The sequence below is a fragment of the Panthera pardus genome, unplaced genomic scaffold (assembly GCF_024362965.1).
Source record: "Panthera pardus isolate Hobbes unplaced genomic scaffold, ASM2436296v1 HiC_scaffold_24, whole genome shotgun sequence".
In the NCBI taxonomy this organism is placed as follows: domain Eukaryota; kingdom Metazoa; phylum Chordata; class Mammalia; order Carnivora; family Felidae; genus Panthera; species Panthera pardus.
In genome coordinates, this window is record NW_026526810.1 from 82,735,108 (window position 1) to 82,755,792 (window position 20,685).

Consider the following 20,685-nt stretch of genomic DNA (forward strand, 5'->3'; position numbering starts at 1 on the left):
AATGCAACTGGGTAGAAAATCCATAAGGTTCTTGTCAATACTCTGTGGCAGCTCAAAAAATTCTTTATGGCATGACATACGATGACCACACTCGAATTATTTCAAGTATGCAACTGGAACTGCATAGATTGAGTCTGTGTTTTTCATAACACTTTACATAAGATTGAGACTATTTGAATTTTCTATCTCCAAGAATGGGTCTGGAGCTGATGGAGATCAAGCCATCTTCTGTTGCCACTGCTGTCTATTCAGAGGACTAATCCATTCAGAAGAGAGGGGATGGTGCTTGCACCAAGAAGTTTGCCTTTGGGATGGGAAAACCCCTGGAAAACTCAGTAAAATTTTAGTTAAACTTTCATGACATAGATTCAACACCACTTGTTTATAGATTAGATCCCAGTGGGGATTGAACTTAACGTATTCATTAGTCACCAAATATTAAGCAATCATCCCAGGTAAATAGCCGTTATGCAAATTTAGAACTATTAAACTACTTATATTCCACAGAGAGAATGCATGGGGTAAGTAAACATGCATGTAAAGGACTCTTTCTGGACACTCTTAGAGAGTGTTTTCAGATTAAGTAAGTTTCAAATCAAAATCCAAACCAAAAAATCACACCATAAAAGTATCTGAGGGGTGCCTAGATATCTCAGTCTGTTGACTGTCCAACTCTTGATTGTGGCTCAGGTCATGATCTCAGCGTTGGTGAGATAGAGCCCCTGCTGTCAGCGCAGATCCTGCTTGGGCTTCTCTCTCTCTCTCTCTCTGTCTCTGCCCCACTCCTGCTTATGCGCACATGCTCAAGCATGCTCTCTCTTTCTCTCTCTCTCTCTCTCTCAAGATAAATAAGCGTTAAAAATATGTATCTGGAAATGTTTTAAAATTCAAAGCTGCTAACCTAAAAGCTAAGGGGAAAGGAAAATCTTAATGCTTAATTACTTATTTTTTTTTACTCTTAAAAAAAGCATTTATTTTCTCCCATTTGGAGATTTGTTTGGGATTTATTTGGCATTTATTTGGAGGGTTGTGGTCACTACATTTTCAAAAGAGGGCAGATAATTAACCAAATTAGATGAGAGTAATAATCCATATAAATGTGTGCATGACACAAGGCAGAAAGTCAACAAATATTTGTTGAATGAATAAGTAAAATTAATATGAAGAAAAAATATTTTTCAGACATTCTAAAGTAAGCCATCAAATCCTATGGGAATAATATCATTTGTTTGTAAGGGTTTTTTTTTAACCATCAAAATAATTTTTCTCCCTAAATACCTAATTTACCTTAATTGGGTGTTTGCCTAAAGATCAATCGGAAAAAAAATAAACTTATTGGGATACTATTAATAATTACATAATACAATGGGAAAATCTGATTTTATTTAAGGAAATTGATCAGGTTCTTGGTTGAATTAATTAGTTTAGGTATGCAATGAAACTTTTCATCTTTGTATTTATAAAATACAAACCTGCTTACTTGGTTATAATTTCACTTAATTATATTAAAACCCAGTGTAAATAGAAGAGTGTACTAACTTTATTTTTGAAGCACCAGCATCCTTTCTTCCTGCAGTTGGATTGTTATATTAACACAAATTTAAATCAGTCAAATAGATTTATTCTGAAAAATAAAAAGTAATCTATAACAGGGAAAGAAGGATATCACTCAAAGGTGAACACTATATTATCAAACCAAGACAGTACTGATATTTCTGGATGTAGGAAGCATCCTACCTTCTCTGCGTCTGCCTGGGGTCCTTGTTAACCTGTTGCACTTGAGAGCCACTCTCACCCTTCAGAACTGCCAGGGCAATAGCCTAAGCACCACCCTAGTGCCCTGCCTCCCACTGGAAAGAAACCCATGGTAGCCCCTATAACCTCCAAACCAAGCCCGTTCTTCAGTTTTATCATCTCCTTTCCTGGTGCTGTAGCAGCATAGAATAAACTCTTCATTACCTTCATAAACTTACACATACATTATATACATATATACGTATGTATGTATATATATATAATGTTTATTAATAATAATATCAACAAAGCACATTTTCCTTTTACTGTACATAACGTAACGCCCTGCTTATTTCACTTCATAGATCAGTGTGAATCATACATATTTCTGTTTTCATATTTTTCTGTTTTCTGTTATAGTACTCTTTGAAAATACAACATAAAATACTGCAGAATCAGTTTTAAAAAATGGACCATAATTAATCAAATTATACCCTTATCTGTTGTATTCAGGTGTTTCCTCTCTGTTTTGTATAGTATGAACACAACTATGAGGTATTCTTATGACTACTTCCGGCAGTCAGAGGATATTGCCATTTTGAAGATTCTTTTTTTTTTAAATTTTTTTTTTTCAACCTTTTTTATTTATTTTTGGGACAGAGAGAGACAGAGCATGAACAGGGGAGGGGCAGAGAGAGAGGGAGACACAGAATCGGAAACAGGCTCCAGGCTCCGAGCCATCAGCCCAGAGCCTGACGCGGGGCTCGAACTCACAGACCGCGAGATCGTGACCTGGCTGAAGTCGGACGCTTAACCGACTGCGCCACCCAGGCCATTTTGAAGATTCTTGATGCATAAGACAAAATAGCATTCAAAAGAGTTGGACTACGTCAGTACATCAACAGTGCCTGGAATTGTATTTCTTATGAAAACCTCATTAACGTGGGGAATTACCATTAAAAGAAAGTCTTTGGGGTGCCCGGGGTGGTTCTTAACTTTGGCCCAGGTCATGATTTCAAGGCTCATGAGACTGAGCCTCTCTGGCCTGTCAGTGCGGAGCCTGCTTGGGATTTTCTCACTCTACCTCTGTCTCTGCCCCTCCCATCCTCGCACTCTCTCTCTCTCTCTCAAAATAATTAAAATAAACATTTTTTTTAAAGAATAGAAACTACTTGATAGACCTCTGTCCTTGAAAACATATTGTAATTATGTGGGTAAATCCTTAAGTAATAAGGAATTTGGTCATTTTCACCTGTTTATTTGTCTATACTTATTCCCAGTTTTATTAGGACATTATTTTTTTTTTGCACTGATTTTAGGGACTTTAAGCATAATATCAATAATTCATTGTCATGACCTATTTCTTAAGCTTGTCATTTGCCTTATACTTTCATATGATAACTTGCAAATATTGGGGTTTTAATTTATATGTTGTTAAGTACATTAATTTCTGTGGTTCTTTTTATGTTTAAAAAGCTCTTCACTATCTTGATAATAAATATTCATCAGCATTATAAATTGCTCTATTATTTAGAAATTTACTTTTCCTTTTAACTTTCTGTTCTGTCTCAAATATATATTGTTTTATGGTACATGCTGGACAAGTATATTTTTAATTTTTCAAATTTTGAAATTTCTCATTTACATGATTTGTTGAGTAATTCCTCCATTTTTCAGTGTGTTTGCCCCCCATTATGTTTCAGAAACCAAATACTTTACACTACATATTTAAATGCAAGTTTTTCTAGAACTCTTTATTTTATGCATTTATTTGGTACAATTATTGTGTATTTTTCTTAATGAATCAATAAAAGAATTGAGGCAGAAATACAGCTTTATACATTCAAGCCTTCCAATATAGGAATACAATATGACTTCTTCAAGTCTTCTGTTTTGTCTTTGACTTAAGATTTATAATTTTTGTCCTGTGAGTCCGTACATTTCTTATTCAATTTAGGAGTAACTTTCAAAAGTGAAAAGGATATTTTGGTTGTTATTTTTTCATATTCTCTGTAACTTGACAGTTCAAATTAAATTGCACGGTAATTTCTGCAAGTGTCCCTTTCAATTGTGTGACACTGAGTGGTAGAGCAATATCACAGAGCTTTAAAGATATCTCTACTCTGAAATTCAGCATATTTGCAAACACATGTCATCACTCCTTACCTGTGTGATCTTGAGCAAGATACTTAAGCTCTTTTTACCTCTGCTTTCTCACTTATCTCAGAATTACTAGCAGAAAAATTTCTTTAGGTGTCCGGTAAAATATAAGTCAGTAACACTCAAATGCTTTTAACACTGCCAAACAACTGGAAGCGGTCAATTGTAAATCTCTATTTTTTCTAGGTGCTCAAGTGTAGCATTATATCTTACTACTAAAATATAATGAGAATATTGATATGATTGATAAGTTAGTATGATGAAGAAAAGAAGCTGTAACACAGTCAATGTGTTTAGTCAGATTAACTGAGTCATCTAGACATCAAATACAGTGAGCCATCCAGAAGTGTATCACTTTGTCAAAACAAGCGAGATCATCATTTGATTCTGGAGAAAAGATCTATGAGAGCTGAAGGAACATAAACACTAGCGACAATTATTTTAATACAGTTTAAAAAGTTTATTTATTAACATCATAATGATTTTTTGACTATTAATTTATATTTCTTTGCTATTATTTAATGTAAATTACATGAGTTCTTGGTAATACATCAATTTAGTAAAACCAATGTTTTAATTTATCTTTATAAATCTTATTTTATTAAACCAATAACGTTTTGAATAGTGACACAAACAGCTAAACTTTGAAGTAAATGAACTGGCTTTTATTACCTTACTCATAAAAAATTAATAACAATATTCATTCCTGATTCTGGAAAAATAGTGGACTAAGAAATTTACAAATTTTTTAGCTCTAAAGACCTAGACCTGCTTAATCAAGTAGCAATAAAATTTTAGAAATCAGTAAAAATAAATGTCCATTTATATTTTTATATTTCATTGAGTTAACATGTAAGCTCAATGTGAGAGTAAAAACTTTTTTTTCAGAAAAAAATTTATCAGTTACACATTCATAGACAAGTGAAAGTGAAACCACATGATTAAAAGAGATGCTTGAAGCAATATTGTGTGAATAAATTGCTAAGTCTATCAGTAAATCTGAGCAATCAAAAAAAAATGCTCAGGAAAACAGTAATGATAATAATTACCTATTTGGGAGTAAATAAATATAATAACAAATAAGATAAAATCGGGTTGATTAAAATTAAAGCATTTGAACTCTGTATTATTCAGAAAGAGCCTAGCAGAGACAGTGATTAACTTCTGAAATTTCCAAAGTAAAAAATGATTGTGAAAATATCAACATACTGTTACAAACATAAATACACAAATTTTAATTGCCAAAGCAGTAGAGGAAATAAAAAAATGAAGCAAATATAATAAATAAAATAGCAGGCAGATAAATATATCTAAAAATATATGCTACTTATATTGTATAATCATAAAATATAAGTGTATATTATTCATGTATTTAGAAATAAAGGATAGAATAGAGAATAAAAATATCAAAATGCATGAAGTTATATATATACATATATATATATATATATATATATATGTGTGAACTTGTGTGTGTGTGTGTATACAAACCAGTGTATATTTATATGTGTGTGCAAATGGGTGACAAAGAAAAGAATTACTTAGATTATTTCTGTGATTTCAGAGAAAGATAACACGGTACTGAAACCGTATATCCCTACAAAAAAATGTTGAAATCACAGAGTAAACATTTTAACAATGACAAGTGGAAATTGAAAACCTCACAGATTTATAGATTTTAATAGAAACTATCTACAACAGATAGATAAAATGGAGAAAATGTGAGCAATGATACAAAATATTGTAATAATGTAATTAACAACTCTGATCTAAAGAACATATATAAGGCACCTGGGTGGCTCAGTCAGTTGAGTGTCTGACTTCGGCTCAGGTCATGATCTCACGGTTCTTGGGTTCGAGCCCTGCGTCAGGCTCTGGGCTGACAGCTCAGAGCCTGGAGCCTGCTTCAGATTCTGTGTGTCCCTCTCTCTCTGACCCTCCCCCACTCATGCTCTGTCTCTCTCTGCCTCTCAAAAATAAAGAAACGTAATAAAAAAATTTTTTTAAATAAATAAAAAATAAAGAACATATATAGAATTTTGGATTAAAAAATCAGTAAACACTTTTCTGTAACCATACATGAAAAACGTATAAACATTGAGCATGTATTAAACTGCAAAAGAAATCCTAGCACAGACTAGATGAATGAGTTTATACCAAATAGGATCTCTATCTCAATGGATGGTTAGTCATTTTTTATTTTTTTAATGTTTACTTGTTTTAGATAAAAAGAGAAACAGAGCATGACAGAGAGAGAGGGAGACAAAGAATATGAAGCAGGCTCCAGGCTCCGAGGTGTCAGCACAGAGCCCAACACGCGGCTCAAATCCATGGACCTGAGCCAAAGTTAGACACTTAACCAACTGAGCCACCCAGGCACCCCATCTATCTCAACGAATTGTTACAACTCAATATAAGAGATAGAACTCAATGTCTTAATTTAATGAATTTAAAGATATACTTCAAAATAATTTATTGAAGACAAAATTCATGTGACAAATTAGGTATATAAATACATGAACATAGCATTACAGTACTTCTAGGGTGCAACTAAAATGGCATTTAGAAGGTTACTTATAGATTCATATATTATAAAGGAAGAAAGATTGATATTCATGTATAGGAACTCAAAAAGCTGCAAAAGAATAAGATGATAAAGTGATAGGTAATGAACGAGATTAATATATGTGATTGTTGAACTTAAAGTATAAAAATAAAAGAAAATATACATAACAAGAAAACCAAAACTGTTTATTATTTATTTTTAGTGAGTTTTTAAAAAAAAATTTTTTAAGTGTACTTGTTATTTTGAGAGAAAGAATGAGCAGGGAAGGAGCAGAGAGAGAATCTTAAGCAGGCTCCATGCTGCCAGCACCAGGCCTGATGAGAAACTCGAACTCATGAACCATTACATCATGACCTGAGCCGAAATCAAGAGTTGGATGCTTAACCCACTGAGCCACTGAAGTGCCCCAAAACTGTTTCTTTATAAATGGAATTAAATAGAAAAATCGCATCTGGGATGATTGATAAGGAAGATGAGGGAAGTTACGAATAATATATATAATATTAGACTTTAAAATAGGTAATATTATGAACCAATTGTATCATATTAAATTATGTTATATGTGATGTTATATAGTAATATGTTATATGTAAATTATATCTCATTTAGAAAAGAAAAAACATTCAAATCCTAAAGGAAAGACAATTGTTACAGTAAGATGCAATTATCTAAATTGATAACAAAAGAACAAAACAGACCAATAAGTATTCACACACATGAAACTCACATAATTTTTTAAAAGAATTCTACCAAATTTTTCAGAAACAGATAATCTATATGATACAAATTGTTCCAAATGATAGAACAAGAAGGAATTCATTCACTCATTTTATGTTGTGAATAATATTAGCAACAAAGACAAGGAGAATGAAACTGTGCAAGAAGAAAACTATAGGCCAGTTTCAACTATGAATACTGATATCACAAAAGCCTAAACAGACATCATCCTTAAAATAAAACCTCACACACAAACACACAGATAAACCATCCCTGCCTTTTGTAATAATGTGCTGGAAATTACAGCCAGTGCACCAGCCAAGGAAAATAAAGGGACAAAAGCAATACTTTTGTTATGAATAAACATACTACCCATCTAGAAAACTCAACATGTTCTGTAGGCACATTATTTCAACTAATAATAATGTTCAGGAAGTTTGTTGCTTATAAGAACAGCACAAAAGGTGAAAGTGACCAAATACATTCAAATGGTAAGATCCATATTGTCATTGTTTGGGTCCTGCTGTTATAAAAATCCTAAGAAAGGATTCTGTTGTTGTTCTTTAATCTTTAAGTAAACTATGATTTATTTAAATATCTTTCTTTACATTTATACATTATTATTTTTAACATTGTTAGTTCTGTTTAGATTGTAATGCTCTTGATTTTCAAACAAAATAATCCATGTTTGATGTCATGAAAAATAAAACTTAGAGTGTATATTTTTCAAGTAAACCATGAAAATTGGCAACATTTGTTATTGATTCTGTATGAAATACATTTCTGATTTTAACTTTTTCAAGATAATGTAATAATTTTATTTATTAAGCATGCAGTAATAATCTTGAGCTAAGATTTATTTCTTAATTGGGTTAATCTTAAATTCTTACATTTCTCCATTCTTAGAATGAATTTGAAAACATTAAAATCTTCTCAGTTTCTTTAATGAGGCAAAAAACACAAAACATTATATCTTATTAATCATTTTTAAATGTATAGAACAATAGTATTAACTCTAGGCACATTGTTTGTAACAAAATCACTGGTTTTCCAGTCTTAGAGTCTATTTTTTCCTCAAGTTTGTAGATTTATGGCTATAATGAAATATTCTCTTTGAATATGTATCTTTGTTTATGTCATTTTTGTAATTTTTATTTTTGAGAGAGACAAAGAAACCATGCACACATGTGAGAGAGGAGGAGAGAGAGAGAGAGAGAGAGAGAGAGCATCTTAAGCATACTCTATACCCAGCAAGGAGCCAGATGGGGAGCTCGATCTTACCACTGTGAGATCATGACCTGAGCTGAAATCAAGGGTCAGATGCTCAACTGAGTGGGCCATCCAGGCACCCTGTTTATGTCATTTTTTAAAAAGTCTCCTCCATTTGATTTGAAGACTATTTTGATTTTGTTTTCCCAGGAAAACTGGTAAAGCATAAAATATATGTATAAATAAAATATTATTCAAAATATCTTATCTAATACATATATATAAATATTATATATATGTATATATATATATAGGCATATATATTGGCAAAAATGTTGCCTTGTATTGGGTTAATGTTTGCTGTTACAACTATTACCCACTTCCTTTACCAGGCAAGCTGACCATTCACTTTGGGGATGCCGCCTGGCCTGGAAATGACAAGATATTGGACTGTGGAGAGCACTGAGTCCAAACCCTAAGGCTAGTATTTGGTAGTTATTTCTGTCTTTTGATGAGTAATTTAAACTCTGAACCCTATTTTTCTTAGTAAAGAATGAATAATAATGACTACTTTCAAAGATTATTATATGGATTAACTAAGATAAGGTAAGAAGCTGTTGTGTATTTTTGAAATGAGAACCATGGTTGTAACTTTTCCAAATTGATCTCCAAAGTACTGATTGAGAGAAACATTCAGAAAGAAGTAGGGTGTGTATTCTTTTATTTTAGTTATATAAAATATTCCTAGATGTAATTTCTTAGTTTTCAAGCATGATTCTTGTTATATCCCCCCAAAATTAGACAAACCAAGGTAATAGTTGGGAGAGATAATCTCTGATTAAAAATAAGCCTTCCACAGGTTCTAACTTGTAAACAATTCAAATATAAGCATCTCATGTGTATAAATGATGCCTGTGTGTCCATTGACTCAAGTTTGTATTTTCATGTTTCACTGTGAATGATCTACAATATTAATGTAGAAATGGTTTGGGATCAAAATAGGGACTTGTGATAGAAATAGATGGTTAGGAAAAAACTGATGGTATAAAATGTCTTTCAATTGTTATACTATAGTTTTACTCATGAATTAAATGGCAAAATTATAATTTAAAACAATTAGAAATACCTTGGAATGTTGAGAAAAAGGAATTTTCATGGTTCAGAATGTTGAGAAAAAGGAATTTTATGTGTTCACTCCAATGTTTTTGGAAAATGGGACCACTTTTTGGTTTAAAATGGGCTTATTTACCTGTAAGTGGTATCCTGGTAAGATAGTATGCTTCTCAAAAATGTTGCCTATAGCATTAACTGCGCTCTTCATGTCTTTGAAATTTCTTATTGAAAGAAAATTGGCATAAGTGAGCAAATTAGTATTTGTATGGCAATTTTTAGATTGTTAAGCACATAAAAATAGAGGTGAATTAAGTAAATTTCTAGAGGAAATTATGGGAATAGAATTTTCCTGTTAAATGTGGTAGTGAATGATCTAGTGATGTCCATTAACAATCAGCTGATTAGTACATTGTCCCTATAATGACAAGTCTCTAATCAACAGGCACATCTAATGTCAGCATTGGGCAAGTCCAGGAACAAAGAGGAAGGATATAACTACGTTGATCTTTTTAGGATCAACAGGCATTTGACAGGCTTTAAATCATTTTAGTGATAGCAACTATCTTTTAATTGAATTAAAAATAGGACAGCATCTTCAATTTAGATACATCTTGAGACTTTCAGATGACATTATATTAGATTCACAAGAAAGCTGATGTTTTTATTGAAGAAATCATGATAAAATTTATGGAAGAAAATAGCAAAAAAATGGAAAAATACAAAAGGAAGAAAAATATACAAGGAAAAGTCTAGAGTCTCCTGTCTGTTTGTGGTATCCAGGGTTTTACTTTTGAGCTTTTTATTTAGTATTAGCATCTTGACTATGGGATTTCAGTTCACTTTGCATCTTTCAAGAGCATGTCTTTTTTTTAAATAAATTAATTGTGACTGCACAATAGGGGCACAAATTAATTTTTAAAGGAAAAGGCCAACTAAAATGTTGTATTTGCTTACAATGGAACATAATTGCAGAGAAGCAGCTTGTTTTTTTAAAACCAGAAAGACCAGTGCTGTAATTGTAGGCTCTATTGATTATTCCTGTTTGGAACAGTGATCATTAGTAAATGTTTTGGCCCAGAGATTCAAATTATAAAGCTTGGTGCTGAGCAATCAGGCATGGTTTACTGTGGAAATCAACAGGGGATGAGGTTTTCTACAGTGTGGCAGATGGAGACTGGAAAACCATTATAGTCAAGAAATGCAAAAATGTAGCTTCTTATGATAATCAAAACTTGCTTACAGCTCCATTCTGTGATAATGGTAGAAATTTCATGATTATTCCCTTTCTGTTTTCCAAATTTTTCATATTTTATTTCTATGAAAGTTTCCATCCATGGGTGCCCGGGTGGCTCAGTTGTTTAGCATCTGACTTTGGCTCAGGTCATGATCTCTTAGTTGATAGTTCCAGTCCCACACCAGATGAGCTTGAGCTCCTCATAGGGTGGGCATAAGACCTGCTTCTGGTAAAACATGAGCCCGACTACAAGTCAAACAGGAGCCCTGCTTTGAGTGGGCCCCAGTTCTCTCTCTCTCTCTCTCTCTCTCTCTCTTCCTCTCTCACTTCCTCAGTGAGTGAGGGACCCTCACTCACTGTGCCCTCTCCCCTTCTCAAAAAAAAAAAAAGTTTCCATTCACATTCATACATGTGATGTGAATACACATGTATCTAAGAAATCTCTATATTGAATACATACTCATGTATATAAACAGTACATTTAAGGTGTTTTTTTGATTAATGATATTCCTTATTTATTATAATAACAAAATTAATTATGTTAGTATTTCAAAAAGGGAGGTTGAAGATGCCATGTACAGATTATATCTTTTCACAAGTGTTCCTCTTTTGTCATCAGGAAAAGAAGCATATTATTTTTTTTTTCCTACTACAACTCTAATAATAAAAATAACAGTAAGACCCACAGATAAAAGCAGTGTTTAAAGTATTAGGTAATTTATATTTCTGGATGCAAATCATGAATCCTTAGAAGGAAATTATTTTGAGGTATTGCAGATGAAATTAAATGCTTTTAAAATATGTCTGTATGTCTTTTTCTGTACTTTTTCTATTCTCATATATTCTGGATGATGCTGAATATATACCTGAAGCAATGATTAAATAGATGCAAAAGTAAGGCCTTCTTGGTGGTAAGATTCCCAGGCAGTTCACAGAGTACAGTCTGAGTGATCCGTGAACCTGCACATGAATTCCATGATAGGAAAGGTAAACTCCAGGAGAATCTTGAGTCATAGTGGTGGTAGGTAATGGGAAAGCCAGTGTAGGAGTCAAAAAATATACTTCAGGATAAACTTGCTTTTTGTGGCCTTACATTTTATTTACTGGAATTTGTTTCCTATTTAGAAAAAATAACCATGACAACAAGGAGACACATTCTTTTCCTTTACTTTGTTTTCTTACACTTACTCCAGAATCTCACCTCTCTGAAGTTCTCTGTGAGAAACCTTGAAGCTCCATGAAACTCCTCTTATAAGTTATATCAGTGCAGAACAGCTTGTGTGCTCCTGATTATATCTCATGTTAAGTCCCCAGCTTGTCTGACTCAACTCGCACAGTGATTTGCACTGAAGCTACTGAGGCAAGGATGCAAACGTGTGATTCAAGACTGGTAAATATCCCTCCCTTTAACCTGATAAGCAAACCATATGATTTAGAGGGTTTGTACCCATAACCATTCTAAAAATGGAGACAATACTCTTATTTATTTCTTTTTTTAATTAAAAAGGGATCCCAGAAACATATGCTAGAAAATATATGATTTCTTAGTTGTGAGAGAAAGATAATAAATGTTGAGATTGTTAAATGTGGCTATTACATAACAAAAGAAATTCCATGATGCACCCGGGAAAATCAGCTTCATTCGGTCTTCGATCACTCTCATCAAGATCATAAAATGTCTTCCATTTGAACCTTTCATGTCAAAAACTCAGAAATGTCACTGAGGTTAAATGGAAGACTGGGGAGTCTGACCTCTAAGTGGGAGAGGTTGACAAAGACATGTGGGACTGCTGAGAAAAGTTTCTAGAATTCAGGTTTTCAATTCTGAGTAGTACTTGCCTCATTGGATCATTGGAGTAAAATGAGAGTGCATTGTGTATTCCAGTTACTACATAGGATGACACACAAAGTTACTTAATATTTGTTTTCTTCTAACTTCTGAAAATCACTTCTTTTCTTCCTCCAAGTCAAATGTCTGCAGAACTCTGTTAAGGAAGAGAAGCATTTGCATATGATCAAGAGAACATCTATAGACTACCTAAGAACAATGAAGTCAAGGGAACTTTTCCTTTTTAGGTTTCAGGCATTCCCCAACCCTTCAACCTTCCCTCTGATTACACATCTACACTACAACTAGATTGAGTATTCTATGACATTGTTCTTATCTTACTAAAATCGCATCTTATGTGCCAAATATCTTCAATAGTTATTGTAAATTGATTGAATTGATCCACTCTGGAAGACAAATGTAAGTTTAGAAACCCATTCATTATGGTATTGCTCTCAGACAATATACTTTAGAGCCTAAAGATTAAGAAATTAATTTTGGACAGAATATTTATATCCATAATATTTGTTTTCTTTTATTTAAAAGGAATGATTGCTCTAATTTACTTGAGAAAATTATTTAATGAGATATTTGAACCAATGAGAATAGAGACACAGCTAAAGAGGGATAGAAGTAGAGTTAGGAGGAAAAAGAGGGAGATTTAGGTATCAGGTTTTGCTAACCTAAAGAATGAAGAGTGGAAATAATTGGCTGAAAATGATACATCATTCCCTTAATTGGTTGTGATTTGGATTTATACATAATGCTTTTGGAGAGAAGACACTTTTTTTCCTTCTTTTTTTCTTGAGACTGGCTACAGTTCCTGGAAACATGGGAGAAGGTAACAAATCTTAGGGAGTTATGATTCTCCACAGGAGAGGTATCCTAAGATGTTACCTTCTCCTTTATCTTCTTATTTATATTACATAGAAATCCAAATCACATCGGATTAGGAGAATGATGTGTCAGTTTCAGCCAATTATTTCAGAGTTACAATAGGGCTAGCTCAGGGTTGAAACCTCTCATTGAATAAGACTATTCCTTTTTAACAGCATTATCCCAGCCCCCAAACACTAGAAAACTGGGTCTCCCTCTTTTTAGGTACATCTAACAATCTTTTGGTTAATGCAAATATATGTAAATGGACTTATGAAAAAAAATATGGTGGGTAACTATCAAGAAAGTGGATTTACTATTGAAAATTATGGATTAATCAGTGTTTTTAAGTTTGGAATTTTGAATCCATCTCAGTTTGCAATCCATTTCTTCTTCCATCTTCTACTCATCCTTCTCATATATATCAAGTTCTCTTGACATGCACAGAACTCATAAAAAGCTTATATAGATTGTATTTAACATTAAAATAATCTTCTCTCTAGAACCACATTTAATGAAATGTCTAACCCAACTCTTTCCAGCCCACTTAATTCTCTTAACTAAGAAATTTAACCTACATACTTGTTGGTGTTCCTGACTGGCAATCCTAGTTTCCTGATGATTGTATATATGTATTTAGATTTGATTTGACATCTCTCAGAGAGAATTAATTACCTCACGTTAAAAAAAATGGAATCGAGGTGCCTGGGTGGCTCAGTTAGTTGAATGTCCGACTCTCAATGTAGGCACAGGTCATGATCCCAGGGTCGTGGGATTGAACTCTATGTGGGGCTCCACACTGAGTGTGGAGCCTGCTTCAGAATATCTTTCTCTCTCTCTCTGTCTCTCCCTCTCTTTCTCTCCCTCTCCTCCTCTCCCCCTCTCCCTTGCTTGCACTTCTCTCTCTCTCTCAAATAAATAGAAATTTTAAAAATGGAATAGACCAGAAAACACAGTAAAATAGATTTCTTGAATTACTAATCACACATTGCAGGTCATTTTGTGTTATAATGAATACAATTTTATAAGTACTAAGAACAGAAAAACACAATACAGAAACTGGAACAATTATTAAGCAAGGTAGAATTATTTAAGGAATGCTTCTCAAATCTGTACACCTGAAAAGAAACATTTCAAGTCAGTAGCTTGATATTTCAGAATCCTATTCTGCAGTAGTACAATATTTACTCTATGGCCATGGAATTGTGGCCAATACACGATATCCTTAACCTTGATGCAGCAAGACTTTGTTCAATAAGATAAAATTCAATATTGGCTTTTAACATGAGTTGCAATGCAATTGCTTTTATTTATAGTTCCTAGGTTATAGGTTGTAATTTTAATAGATAGAAGAAATGCTTTTATTTTGAAGGAGAATATAATAAAACTAGACAAAACAGTGCATTAGTTGTCTCTTCTTACGCAGCTTCATACAGTAATGAGGGAATCAATACGTTATAGGCCATATGGGTCACCGGGGACTGCAGCATACATTATGCAGTCATCATGTGGTGTTTTAGCAGGGCAGTTTCCATTAATGACAATGAAATTTATACTGCTGAGTTTCAGAATATGATTTAAAAGCATACTTTACAAGAGCATATTTTAAGGAGATGCAGTGAGACTTTTGTTATAGTATATATGAAAGCATCGTGTGGCATCACATCTAGTAAACTTTTAGTTTTTTGTTTGTGTTTTTTCTTTAAGCTCAAAAGTTCAGCAGATGGTGGCAATGAAGATGGTGGCAATAAACCACAAGTACAGCAGTAGGTAGATACATATTGTACTCAGAACAAGTCATGGTCAAAATCATTGTGTAGAAGTGTGTCTTTTCTGACTTCTAGTTTTGAATGTAAAACCAGAAATTAGAGATGTGGCTTAAACCAAAAAATTCAGGTACCTGATCTTAACTATTTCTCTGATATGGGTCTTAAATTTTAAATGTTATGGAGGGAACATGGTTTAATTAGGCAAAGGGTGCACTATATACTATGTATAGGGTATAGAAATAGTCATCTTATTTGTGACACATGAAGTAATTGGTAACTATCACTACAGAAGAATCTACTGCTAACTTTTAGTTCATCTTTACTGTTGTTAATAACTGGGTTATCAGCCAGTTATACAAAATCTTGGGATCTATATCTATTCCCTGGAAATATTTATCCTACGCTCATCTAGATGCATCTGCGTCAAATTGTTCAATTTCATATAGGCATTGGTGTCACAATGCTAGCGTTCATATCCCAACTCTGATACTACATAACTGCGTCATATTGAACAAGTTACTTATTCTCTCTGCCCAAAGTTTCTTATTTGGAAAATGCAATAGTGGCTCCTACAGTCCAGATAGAGAATTAAGTGAGTTACTACGTGTTATGTGGTTAAAATAGTGCCTAAATTATTATAAGTAATAAATAAATGCCAAACATTATTACATCAATGTTATATCATTACTAATCTTCCTTTTGCTACTCCTCATTCCCCTACTGCTATCCAAAGAAGATGCATGCTAAAGGGTTTAGCTCCTTTGTGTGATTGAAAGTTTAATCTTTAAAGTACTTTAACGATATTGTAATTGATATTTCTGATCTAATTTTGTTACTGTTCAACTCCAAGTGGATACGAAAATACTATCTGTGAGACTAATTCCAATACAGTTAAGCTCATGCCATGGTTTTCCAGTTCTGATGCCTCACAATGATTCTGAAATATTTCTGTGCAAATCTCTTCCTGTAGCCAGGGGGCAGGGATAGCTTCCTGTAGCTCGGGCTCCAGGGGTCCCAGATACACCAGGTTCAGCCACTAGCTGCCGACAAAAAAAAAAAAAAAAGGCAGAGAAATGAGTGGTGGTGAAATGAGAAATAAATTTATTTCAGTGAGACTGATATTGGGAAGACAGAGCACTAGTGTCTCAAAGACTATCTCCAAAGTGTTGAAAATACTTATAGGTGTATATAAGAAGAATGGAGAATGGGGAACAAAGGTGGGTGGGTACATGCAGGTGGGCAGAAAGTTAAGTCATCATTGTTTTGGAATCAAACAGGGATGCATTCTTGTTGCTCAAGGCAGTCCTTATTGCTTGAGGGGGTAGTTTCAGTTCCCATCAGGGAATGATTTTCCCTCAGGGTCTTATACCTGAGCCAAGAGACAGCTGGAAAGAAACCAGCTAGAAAGTTTGAGGGCAAAATGGAGGTGGCCAAAGTGTCCTATTTCATTAACAATATTATATATATGTATATATATATATATACACACACACATATATGTGTATATATGTATATATATATATATATATATATATACCTTGTGACTGTGGTAGAGAGGGTGTGTAAATATTGTTAATTTTATGCACACTGAGATTATCTTTGACTGGATTGTTACCAGGAACAGACTACTCCATCATTCTCAAACCACATAGATTAACTTGATGATTAATGTTCTAGTATTTAAGGGAGGTAGATAGCACCTACTTGCTGCCTCACTAGGATTTTATTGCTTATTTTTGAATAATTTAAGTAGGCATAACATAAAAGTAGGCATAACATAAAAGTTGAATAATTTAAGTAGGCATAACATAACAAGAAATGCTACTGGGTTTGGGATCCCCTCTGGAATATTTTACCTGAGCTGTAAATCAAGAGACAGAGTTACTGTCAGTTTCCTTGAGTAGAGCTGTCCCCAAGGCCAGAAAAGCTGGTAGCAATGACTGTATAATTCTCAAAGATCAAGCTGTTCCATGTTTTTGTAAAATAATTGAAGAACATACGTAAAATCAGCGCTTCCTTTGACTTCTCTCTTGATCAACAAGGTAAAACTATCTCACCTGCATAGAACCAAGTTACTTTACTTTTGTGATTAATTTTGCCCTAATAGCTGTTCACTTTGTCATTATAACCTGACCCTAAGTGTTACAATTGAGAAAATAATACTGTGTTAGTTATTGACCCTAAACACCAGAGATGTTAGTACAGAAGACATTTCTACTACTCTGATAATTATGTCTATCATCATTCTTATCCTTTCTACTCTTTATTTACTATCCTAAGCTTTTTTTAAGTCATTGGAGTTCACTTTGCTTATCCAAGAGCCTTAGGCCCTATGGTTCTCTGGAATTCTATATAGTTCTCTAATTCCCTTAGTGGATGGGGCAGTTTAAAATTCTTTGTGGCCTAGACCATGACTTTGAGTGGAGGAGAGATAAGTCATCTCTCTGCTGATTTTATTGGGTCTTCAGCTTCCTGCCCATGTCTTCATGTGGCAATGATTTTAATGCAATTACAGTAGGAGACTTTATTCTTTTTATAAAGAATGTGGTTATTAAATCCAAAATGTAATCATTGGGACCAACTTCAGATAAAATTCATTTTCATCTGACCCATTTTTCACTTGTTTGATTTTTTTGACTGGATACCCGACTGCTTAATATTGTGCACTTGAAACAGTCATTCTCTATAAGAAGATGAATTTTAGATAAATGATTCCTCAGCTAAGCTAACTCAATGCTAAGTATTGGGTAGACTCAATCCCTTTATAAAAATGGAATTTCTGAAATAAAGAGATTGTCTTTTGGGAAGACACTGGCACATGAGCAACTGAATACCAAACATTAGTAAACAAGCATATATTATGTTTAAACCCACAACAGAGAGAATAAACTAGAACAGCAGCCTTGTTTCTACAACCCAGCCTAGAAAATAATGGTGCAAAACATTTCACTCTTGGATGAGACATGTTCCTCCCAACAGTATACTTAGAAGCCATGTATCATTCACCCAAAGATCCACAGAGCTGCTTTCATGCGTCAAAGAGTTGGTACAATTGCCTTCTCCCAAGGTGGGTCACTTAGTCTTGTACCATATGATGTTACTTTGGTGTTCCAGTGGAGGTCATAAAAAAGATTGATTCCTATCCTTTGTTGTTTTGCCTTCCTTGCCATATGTAGGGCTGTGTAACATGAGCTCTTTCCTTGGTGGCTAGTCTGATCTATTGCTTGTTGCAGGGCTCCAGAGACCTAGAAAACTAAATTGTTCCCGTAGCAAGCACCCTGCAATTACTCAGGCTGTAACTACACAGACCTAACAAACCACATTGCTCCCCAGGTGGCTTTCTGGCTTTCTTGTGCCTTACTCTTTCTGCTGTTAGGCCTTTTGCTGCTCCAGGGATCCAGGAGATTGAGCATGAACCTTTCCCAAGTCATCTGATCTTGGCAAAGCCGTATTATGTCCAATGTGTATCCAGAGAAATGAGTATCAAAACTTAAGTACTTGAAGACTGAATAGATCTTATCATTGTCAAAAAAATATGTATTGAACTTTTTACTAAGAAATAACCAGTATTAAAAAAATGAAAGAAACAACCAATATCCAGTAGAAATATATTTAACAAAGCAATGTCTATTTTTAGGTTGTAAACATTCTAGGAAGAGGACAGGAAAGCATATATAAAAATGGATATTTTTAAATAAAAAATGCTTGTGATTTTTTACATTTGAAATTAGAAGCCATTTCTCATGTCTCCTCACAAACTTTTCTGATGTTTCTTGAGCTATTCTGGGATTATTAAACAAATTCTCATGCAATCAATCCTTTAAGTTTGTGTTGTCCCTTTTGCAAAATTATTCTACACAGAAAATGGAAATATACTATCTTTCTCAATGAGCATGTTTTTTTAATCTAAATATACTATTTGACTATTTTAGCAGGCTACATTTAAGAGTTGTAAGTTGTAGTAAATTTTGATACTACAATTAATAAACTGAAGTGCTGTGCAGCTATGTGTAGACTAAGCTATTTTGAGAATAAAATCCATATAAGTGTGAGCCAGTTTATGTAAGGAAATGAAGATATTAGTAAACAAGAGAAAATGTTAAAATGGTCACTATTTAATTGCCTTTGATCCTAATTTGTTACATTATTTATTTTCTGTTTAGACCCCTGTTTCTCCAACACTTTGCTTTTTTTTTTTTTTTTCTTTTTAAGAAGAAAAGGAGAAAGTTTTTGAAAACTATATTCAGTTGGTCCAGTCCCTCCCACACATCACAGGCAGTGGCTGGGCCCTGGATGGTAACGCCTGGGGTGGGCCCAGGGCCCAGACTCCCTTGGGAGTCATGGAAGCCAAACCCCACCATGGATCTTCATCTGTGAATTTACAACTCTAAATGGCCTGTTGGTGGTGGGCAGGGGACAAGGAATGAGTCCCTGCCCTGACTTCGTCAAAGCCTAGATATGGGAACACTACGCTTAAGCTCCAAAAAAGCCCAACTATGCTGTCAGGAAGTCCTGGCTACCTCTCTCCCAGGAGGCATTTCTGGACATGGAGGCAGACAGACCTCCTACCATCCCACCCCATGCTCCAGGCCCATGGGCTTCGCTGATTTGGATGTGGGACATGAGGCACACTCCCTCCCATAGTTGACTCCGGATTCAGGGCTCTTGGAACACTCCCCAGGCAGACCTGGAGCTGGTTGCGATTTAGTGCCTCTCAATCATGAGAAAGTGGTTGACAGACTTGTCTCCCACCGTGGACTCCACCGTGGCTCCCACTTGCCTCTGACCCAGGAAGGCAGGTGTATACTCATGGTGGACAAAGCACCCACCATTGGGGTCCAGGTCCCGCCGGTTGCTGAGCAACCACTCTGAGGCTGGGGCTTCTTGATTTCAAAGAGGACAGTGCCTGAATCCGTGTCTCAAATCTTGAACCTGATGAGGTCGATTTTGTAGATATTCTCCTCGAGTAAGCATAGGTAAGTTGCCAGCAGTGATCCGCGGCTGCCCCAGCACATCCTCCTGCCCTACAGCTGTTCCTCCGCAGAGGCCCGGCTCTCTCCCAGACCCAGATTCCCTTTGCTCTGAAGCTGCGGCTTGGGCTGGCGCTCCAGGCTTGGCCAGAGGCCCCTGGAACAGGCTGTGTCCCTATCCCAGCCTCACCACTGCGGCCTCTCTTCTTCACCTTCATGGCCTTGCAGGGCCTCAGCTTGCCAGCTGCCTGCGCCTGTTGGAGCGAAGAGAAGGGGACATTTTGCCTTTTTTGAGAGAATGTAAAGATGCCTGTTCAAAGGTCAGTAACATTGGTCAAATTTGCCTCACTCATGGTAAGCCACACCACTAAAATGCATTTTTCAGGACAATGAAGAGCCTTGAGGGGGGAAAATGGAACTACCATTAAAAAATGGTAACTATTCAAGAAATCATAAAGTGATGACTGAGATACATTAATCAGTAATCAACTGATTATTTTAGTCACAGA

General features: G+C 34.7%; 1 pseudogene; it reads right to left on the reverse strand.

Annotated features, from left to right (window-relative positions):
- Positions 1-19,910: 19,910 nt before the first annotated feature.
- On the reverse strand, positions 19,911-20,394 carry LOC128772795 (protein unc-119 homolog A-like; annotated as a pseudogene).
- Positions 20,395-20,685: the final 291 nt, after the last annotated feature.